This window comes from Hordeum vulgare, chromosome 3H (genome assembly GCF_904849725.1).
Source record: "Hordeum vulgare subsp. vulgare chromosome 3H, MorexV3_pseudomolecules_assembly, whole genome shotgun sequence".
NCBI classification, from domain to species: domain Eukaryota; kingdom Viridiplantae; phylum Streptophyta; class Magnoliopsida; order Poales; family Poaceae; genus Hordeum; species Hordeum vulgare.
The window spans coordinates 279,289,543-279,296,837 of NC_058520.1; positions in this window are offsets into that span (position 1 = coordinate 279,289,543).

A 7,295-nucleotide genomic window follows, 5' to 3' on the forward strand; every position below is an offset into this window, starting at 1 on the left:
AAGAAGAAGAAAAGAAGAAGGAGAAGGAGAAGAAGAAGGAGAAGGAGAAGGAGGAAGAAGGAGGAAGAAGAAGGGGAAGGAGGAGCTCCTTCTCCTTCTCCTCCTTCTTCTCCTTCTTCTTCTCCTCCTCCCTCTCCTCCTTCTTCTTCTCCTTTTTCCTCTTCCTTCCTTTCATTTTCCTCTTTTTCTCTTCTTGTCCCCTTCTTCGGGCAAAATTGGCTAAGAATGCCATTTTGGAGCTAATTATGTCATTTCGAGGATAATTAGCTAAGTATAGGTCATTTTTTATTAAATAGGCCATTTTGGAGCTAACTAAGCTAATTATGTCATTTCTTAGGATAATTAGCCAATTTAGCCTTTCTTGGATAAGTCTAAGATACGTAGAAGAAGAGATAGAGAAGAAGAAGTAAAATAAGGAGGAGGAGGAGGAGGAGGAGGAGAAGAAGAAGGAAGAGGAGAAGAAGAAGAAAAGAAGAAGGAGAAGGAGAAGAAGAAGGAGAAGGAGAAGGAGGAAGAAGGAGGAAGAAGAAGGGGAAGGAGGAGCTCCTTCTCCTTCTCCTCCTTCTTCTCCTTCTTCTTCTCCTCCTCCCTCTCCTCCTTCTTCTTCTCCTTTTTCCTCTTCCTTCCTTTCATTTTCCTCTTTTTCTCTTCTTGTCCCCTTCTTCTGGCTAAATTGGCTAAGAATGGCTTTTTGGAGCTAATTATGTCATTTCGAGGATAATTAGCTAAGTATAGGTCATTTTTTATTAAATAGGCCATTTTGGAGCTAACTAAGCTAATTATGTCATTTTGTAGGATAATTAGCCAATTTAGCCTTTCTTGGATAAGTCTAAGCTACGTAGAAGAAGAGATAGAGAAGAAGAAGTAAAATAAGGAGGAGGATGAGGAGGAGGAGGAGAAGAAGAAGGAAGAGGAGAAGAAGAAGAAAAGAAGAAGGAGAAGGAGAAGAAGAAGGAGAAGGAGAAGGAGGAAGAAGGAGGAAGAAGAAGGGGAAGGAGGAGCTCCTTCTCCTTCTCATCCTCCTTCTCCTTCTTCTTCTCCTCCTCCCTCTCCTCCTTCTTCTTCTCCTTTTTCCTCTTCCTTCCTTTCATTTTCCTCTTTTTCTCTTCTTGTCCCCTTCTTCGGGCTAAATTGGCTAAGAATGCCTTTTTGGAGCTAATTATGTCATTTCGAGGATAATTAGCTAAGTATAGGTCATTTTTTATTAAATAGGCCATTTTGGAGCTAACTAAGCTAATTATGTCATTTCGTAGGATAATTAGCCAATTTAGCCTTTCTTGGATAAGTCTAAGCTACGTAGAAGAAGAGATAGAGAAGAAGAAGTAAAATAAGGAGGAGGAGGAGGAGAAGAAGAAGGAAGAGGAGAAGAAGAAGAAAAGAAGAAGGAGAAGGAGAAGAAGAAGGAGACGGAGAAGGAGGAAGAAGAAGGAGTAGGAGGAGCTCCTTCTCCTTCTCCTCCTTCTTCTCCTTCTTCTCCTTCTTCTTCTCCTCCTCCCTCTCCTCCTTCTTCTCCTTATTTTTCCTCTTCCCTCCTTTCATTTTTCCTCTTTTTCTCTTCTTGTCCCCTTCTTCGGGCTAAATTGGCTAAGAATGCCTTTTTGGAGCTAATTATGTCATTTCGAGGATAATTAGCTAAGTATAGGTCATTTTTTATTAAATAGGCCATTTTGGAGCTAACTAAGCTAATTATGTCATTTCGTAGGATAATTAGCCAATTTAGCCTTTCATGGATGAGTCTAAGCTATGTAGAAGAAGAGATAGAGAAGAAGAAGTAAAATAAGGAGGAGGAGGATGAGGAGGAGAAGAAGAAGGAAGAGGAGAAGAAGAAGAAAAGAAGAAGGAGAAGAAGGAGAAGAAGAAGGAGAAGGAGAAGGAGGAAGAAGGAGGAAGAAGAAGGGGAAGGAGGAGCTCCTTCTCCTTCTTCTCCTTCTTCTTCTCCTCCTCCCTCTCCTCCTTCTTCTTCTCCTCATTTTTCCTCTTCCTTCCTTTCATTTTCCTCTTTTTCTCTTCTGGTCCCCTTCTTTGGGCTAAATTGGCTAAGAATGCCTTTTTGGAGCTAATTATGTCATTTCGAGGATAATTAGCTAAGTATAGGTCATTTTTTATTAAATATGCCATTTTGGAGCTAACTAAGCTAATTATGTTATTTCGTAGGATAATTAGCCAATTTAGCCTTTCTTGGATGAGTCTAAGCTACGTAGAAGAAGAGATAGAGAAGAAGAAGTAAAATAAGGAGGAGGAGGAGGAGGAGGAGGAGAAGAAGAAGGAAGAGGAGAAGAAGAAAAAAAGAAGAAGGAGAAGGAGAAGGAGAAGGAGAAGGAGGAAGAAGGAGGAAGAAGAAGGGGAAGGAGGAGCTCCTTCTCCTTCTCCTCCTTCTTCTCCTTCTTCTTCTCCTCCTCCCTCTCCTCCTTGTTCTCCTCATTTTTCCTCTTCCTTGCTTTCATTTTTCCTCTTTTTCTCTTCTTGTCCCCTTCTTCGGGCTAAATTGGCTAAGAATGCCTTTTTGGAGCTAATTATGTCATTTCGAGGATAATTAGCTAAGTATAGGTCATTTTTTATTAAATAGGACATTTTGGAGCTAACTAAGCTAATTATGTCATTTCGTAGGACAATTGGCTAATTTAGCCTTTCTTGGATGAGTCTAAGCTACGTAGAAGAAGAGATAGAGAAGAAGAAGTAAAATAAGGAGGAGGAGGAGGAGGAGGAGGAGAAGAAGAAGGAAGAGGAGAAGAAGAAGAAAAGAAGAAGGAGAAGGAGAAGAAGAAGGAGAAGGAGAAGGAGGAAGAAGAAGGAGTAGGAGGAGCTCCTTCTCCTTCTCCTCCTTCTTCTCCTTCTTCTCCTTCTTCTTCTCCTCCTCCCTCTCCTCCTTCTTCTCCTCATTTTCCTCTTCCCTCCTTTCATTTTTCCTCCTTTTCTCTTCTTTTCCCCTTCTTCGGGCTAAATTGGCTAAGAATGCCTTTTTGGAGCTAATTATGTCATTTCGAGGATAATTAGCTAAGTATAGGTCATTTTTTATTAAATAGGCCATTTTGGAGCTAACCAAGCTAATTATGTCATTAGATGGAAGTCTAGCTATTTTGGAGCTAACTAAGCTAATTATGTCATTAGATGGAAGTCTAGCTATTTTTTATTAAAATACTAGAAATAACATACCTAAGTTAGGGTGAAGCACGGTGGCTCTGGCTTGTTTCACCTGGAGAAGGCTGCCCTGGAGAAGGCTCGACTGTAGAAGGGTCGTGCGATGCGTTTCGGGACATATTCTGCACCAAACATCAGTTTGGCAGGCCCATGGTAGATAGAAAACTTGTGTCGCTTGTTGAGCCGTAATATAGACATCGGGAACATCTAAGTGGGTGTTTTGGTTGATTTCGACTAGTCCTATATGTTCATGAGTCCTTCTAGTCTCCCTCGGCTCAAACCAATAACATTTGAAGACTACGACGGTCGGTGGGTTTTCACCATAGAATAGAAGTTCATAAATTGCTTCAACCCTTCCATAATACTCGGTGTCTCCTTCGCCGATAGCAGAGACAGAACAATTTGTAGTCTTTAGGTCGGGCATAGATAGCTCTTTGCCAAAGGTACGAAAGTGATACCCGTTGATGTTGTATTTGTCAAATGAACGGACCTTATAGTCAAAACCATTAGCGACTTGTCTCAACTCGGCGTCCATAGACTCTGCATCAGCCTACAAGTTTAATACGAAAGAATGGATGCATTAGCCGCAAATTAGACCAATAAGTCAAATGGGCCCTTAATGGTAATTAATTACCCTTTGTTTGAACCAAGAGATGAAACCAGGATAGTCGCCTCCATGCTTTGCGAGAAGCTCATACTCTTTGACGGAATCCTTTTCGATGACCGCTCCATCCGAGAATTCGGCGACGTATCGACTATATCAAATATCCGGGAATAAGAGTTGTTCAAAGCAATTAGAAGTTGCGGAATAATAAATTACCGAGAACTTACTCGATGTACGGCCGCACTTCTATTAGGTTGGTGAAGATATACAATGAAATGGTCCGCCATTCTTCGACATCCAATGATTTCCCTTTTGAAGCACCGGATGGTGCGAGCTTACCTTTGAATAGGCTGAGGTTGGATCGAACTTTTTCTCGACCGCCATCATTGTACCGAGGCTTCTGGTTATGCAAATGATAATTTTTGGCTTCGTAGTGTGCTGTCACGAAGTTTGCCGCCTCCTCAGTAATGAATGCCTCAGCCATCGATGCTTCAATTCTACGTTTATTTTTACACTTAGCTCGAAGCGTCTTCTGCATCCTCTCAGTTGAGTAGCACCATCGATTTTGAACGGGCCCCCCCATTCTTGCCTCGGTCGGGAGATGCAAAATCAAATGTTGCATTGGATTAAAGAAGCCCGGTGGAAAGATCTTTTCTAATTTGCAGACCAACTCCGGCGCCAACTCTTCCATTTCATCTAGCACGCCAGGCGATAGTTCTTTCGCACAAAGAGAACGGAAGAAATAGCTCAGCTCTGCCAGTACTAGCCATTCATCCTCAGGGATAAAGCCACGCAACATCACCGGCATTACCCGCTCAATCCATATGTGCCAATCATGACTCTTGAGCCCAAATATTTTCAATTTCTCAAGACTCGCTCCCCTCTTTAGATTCGCAGCATACCCATCGGGGAACATCAACCGCATTTTCACCCACAATAGCATTTCCCTCATAGCTGGCCTTTCAAGGTTGAACCATGCCTTTGGCTTCGCTATGCTTTGCTTTCCTTTCCGTTGTCGGAAGTTTTGCAACGGTCTATCACATAGAGCCTCCAGGTCGATTCGAGCCTTAGGATTATCTTTTGACTTCCCCTCTATGCCGAACAATGTACCAAAAATGGCCTCCGCAATATTCTTTTCAGTGTGCATCACGTCAATGTTGTGTGGGCAAAGGAGGTCTTTGAAGTAAGGGAGATCCCATAAGCATGACTTGTGAGTCCAGGCGTGTTCCGTATTATACCCTTTGAAGTATCCTGGACGCAAAGGATCGGGCTCGAGAGCGTTTAACTGATCAAGGGTCTGTTGGCCTGTCAACGCGGCTGGTGCAGTGTTTTTGACAACTCCACCTTTGATGAAATTCTTCTTGTCTTTTCTGAGCTTATGGTCAGGATCCAGGAATTGTCTATGCATGTCGAAGCAAGAATACTTGCGACCAGCCTGCAGCCAACGGAACTTAAGAGCTGCCTTGCATGTGGTGCACGGGAACCTTCCATGCACACACCAGCCAGCGAATAGCGCAAACGCCGGATAATCATGCGTCGAGTACATGTACCACACATGCATTTTGAAATTTGTTTTGGTAGCCGCGTCGTAGGTCTTGATCCCATTATCCCAGGCTTCTTGCAACTCATCCTTAAGCGGCTGCATGTACACATTCATATTCTTCCCCGGATAGTTGGGCCCTGGAATTATCAACGTCAGGAAAATGTTCTTTCTTTTCATAATCTTTCCGGGTGGCAAATTTATTGGAATGACAAATACAGGCCAACAACTGTATTGTGCTGCCGTCATACCATACACATTGAACCCATCCGTGCTGATGGCAACTCTAGGTTTCCTTGGATCTTCCGATTTATCCTTATGTAATGCATCGAAGTGCCTCCACGCAAAACCATCTGAAGTGTGTACCAGCATCTTGTTCCCATCCACATCTAGTTCGGTTCTTTTGCCCAATTTGTGCCATGTCATCTATCTGGCCGTCTCTTCGACCATGAAAAGACGTTGAAGTCTTGGTACGATTGGCAGATATCGAAGAACACTAATGGGGATTTTGGTCTGATTCTTCTCACCCATGTCGTTGTCTACCGCAATATACCTGGAAGAATTGCAAATGGGGCAATAGTTCAAGGCCGCATACTCAAGCCTAAATAAGGCACATCCATTCTCACAGGCATGTATCTTCTCATAGGGCATCTTAAGTACACGGAGGATTTTCTCTGACTGGTACAGGTTTGCAGGCAGTACATGGCCTTTGGGTAGAAAGCATCCAAATATCGTCATCATCGCGTCGTAGCATTCTCTGCCTAGGTTGAATTGAGCCTTCAGAGCCATTACTTGCGCGATGGCATCCAGCTGACAAAGCTCAGTCTGCTCGTGGAGAGGACGTTTTGAAGACTCCAGCATTTCATAGAAGGCCTTTGCAGATTCCTCCATCATCGTCCGAATCCCGAGCATCATCAAAGTCTTGCACCATGTCTTCAATCCCGGTACCATGCTCGTCGGTGCGACGACGAATCAACTCAGCTCTGGCACATTGGTCAGACTCACCATGAAAAGTCCACACCGTATAATTAGGCGTAAAACCCCACTTCTACAAGTGTTTACCCATTTCAAACTCTGTCTGCTTTTTCCAGTTGTCGCAGTTGGGACAGGGGCACCATGTTTTTTGCTGGCCATTTGCAAATGCGGCTCTCACAACCCCCCTGGTTTTTGTTAACCATTCATGGGTCATGTCTTTCTGACTAGGGTGACCAGTGTACATCCAAGCACGATCACTCATGTTGCCTAGCTACCTATGGGGGCACAAGAAATAAATACATAATTCATCATCTATATTCATACGCTAATCAAGTTTGTCAGTTTTATTACGTCCATGCAACCAACACGCTAATAGGTAAAGATAGGTCCTAATCCCACCCGAGTATGTGTAGACTGGGTTCGTTTTCCCATGCTCTGCTCCAGATGCGACGCAGAATTTCGGCAGCACCTCCCCGCTGTTCTCCTGATACATGTCTCGGCAATAAGCAGAGAGGATGTGTACCCGGAGAACAACAGGGGAGGCACTGACGAAATTCCGCATCGGATCCGGAGCACAGCATACGGGAAAACAAACCCAATCTACACATACTCGGGCTGTCCATGGATAATGTTGGACAATTCGAAAGGATGGCGGTTATAAATATGCAAAGAAATGCATATTTATAGATGTCGCCCTTTCGAACGGGAGACGCATACTGGTCACGCATACTCATGATTGAAGAAACCTATAGCTAGCAAGTTTCATCGGCACGAAGACCGGGACAGAGCAAATTAAGGGGGTAGGAGGAGAAGTCATTTGTGCTCACCAACAAACGCAAGGGCGGAGCTCGTCCAACGCACGTGGAGGTCGTCGAACAACTGCACATTGAAATTCACCCGATCAACACAAATACGATGTTTTTATAATTAACATGATCGGAAAATATGTGACCTAACTCATAATTTACAAAACTATGACCCCGTGGGCCTCTGGAAGGCCGAAAAGCACCTTCTCGTTCAAAAGAAGGCAGAAGAGGT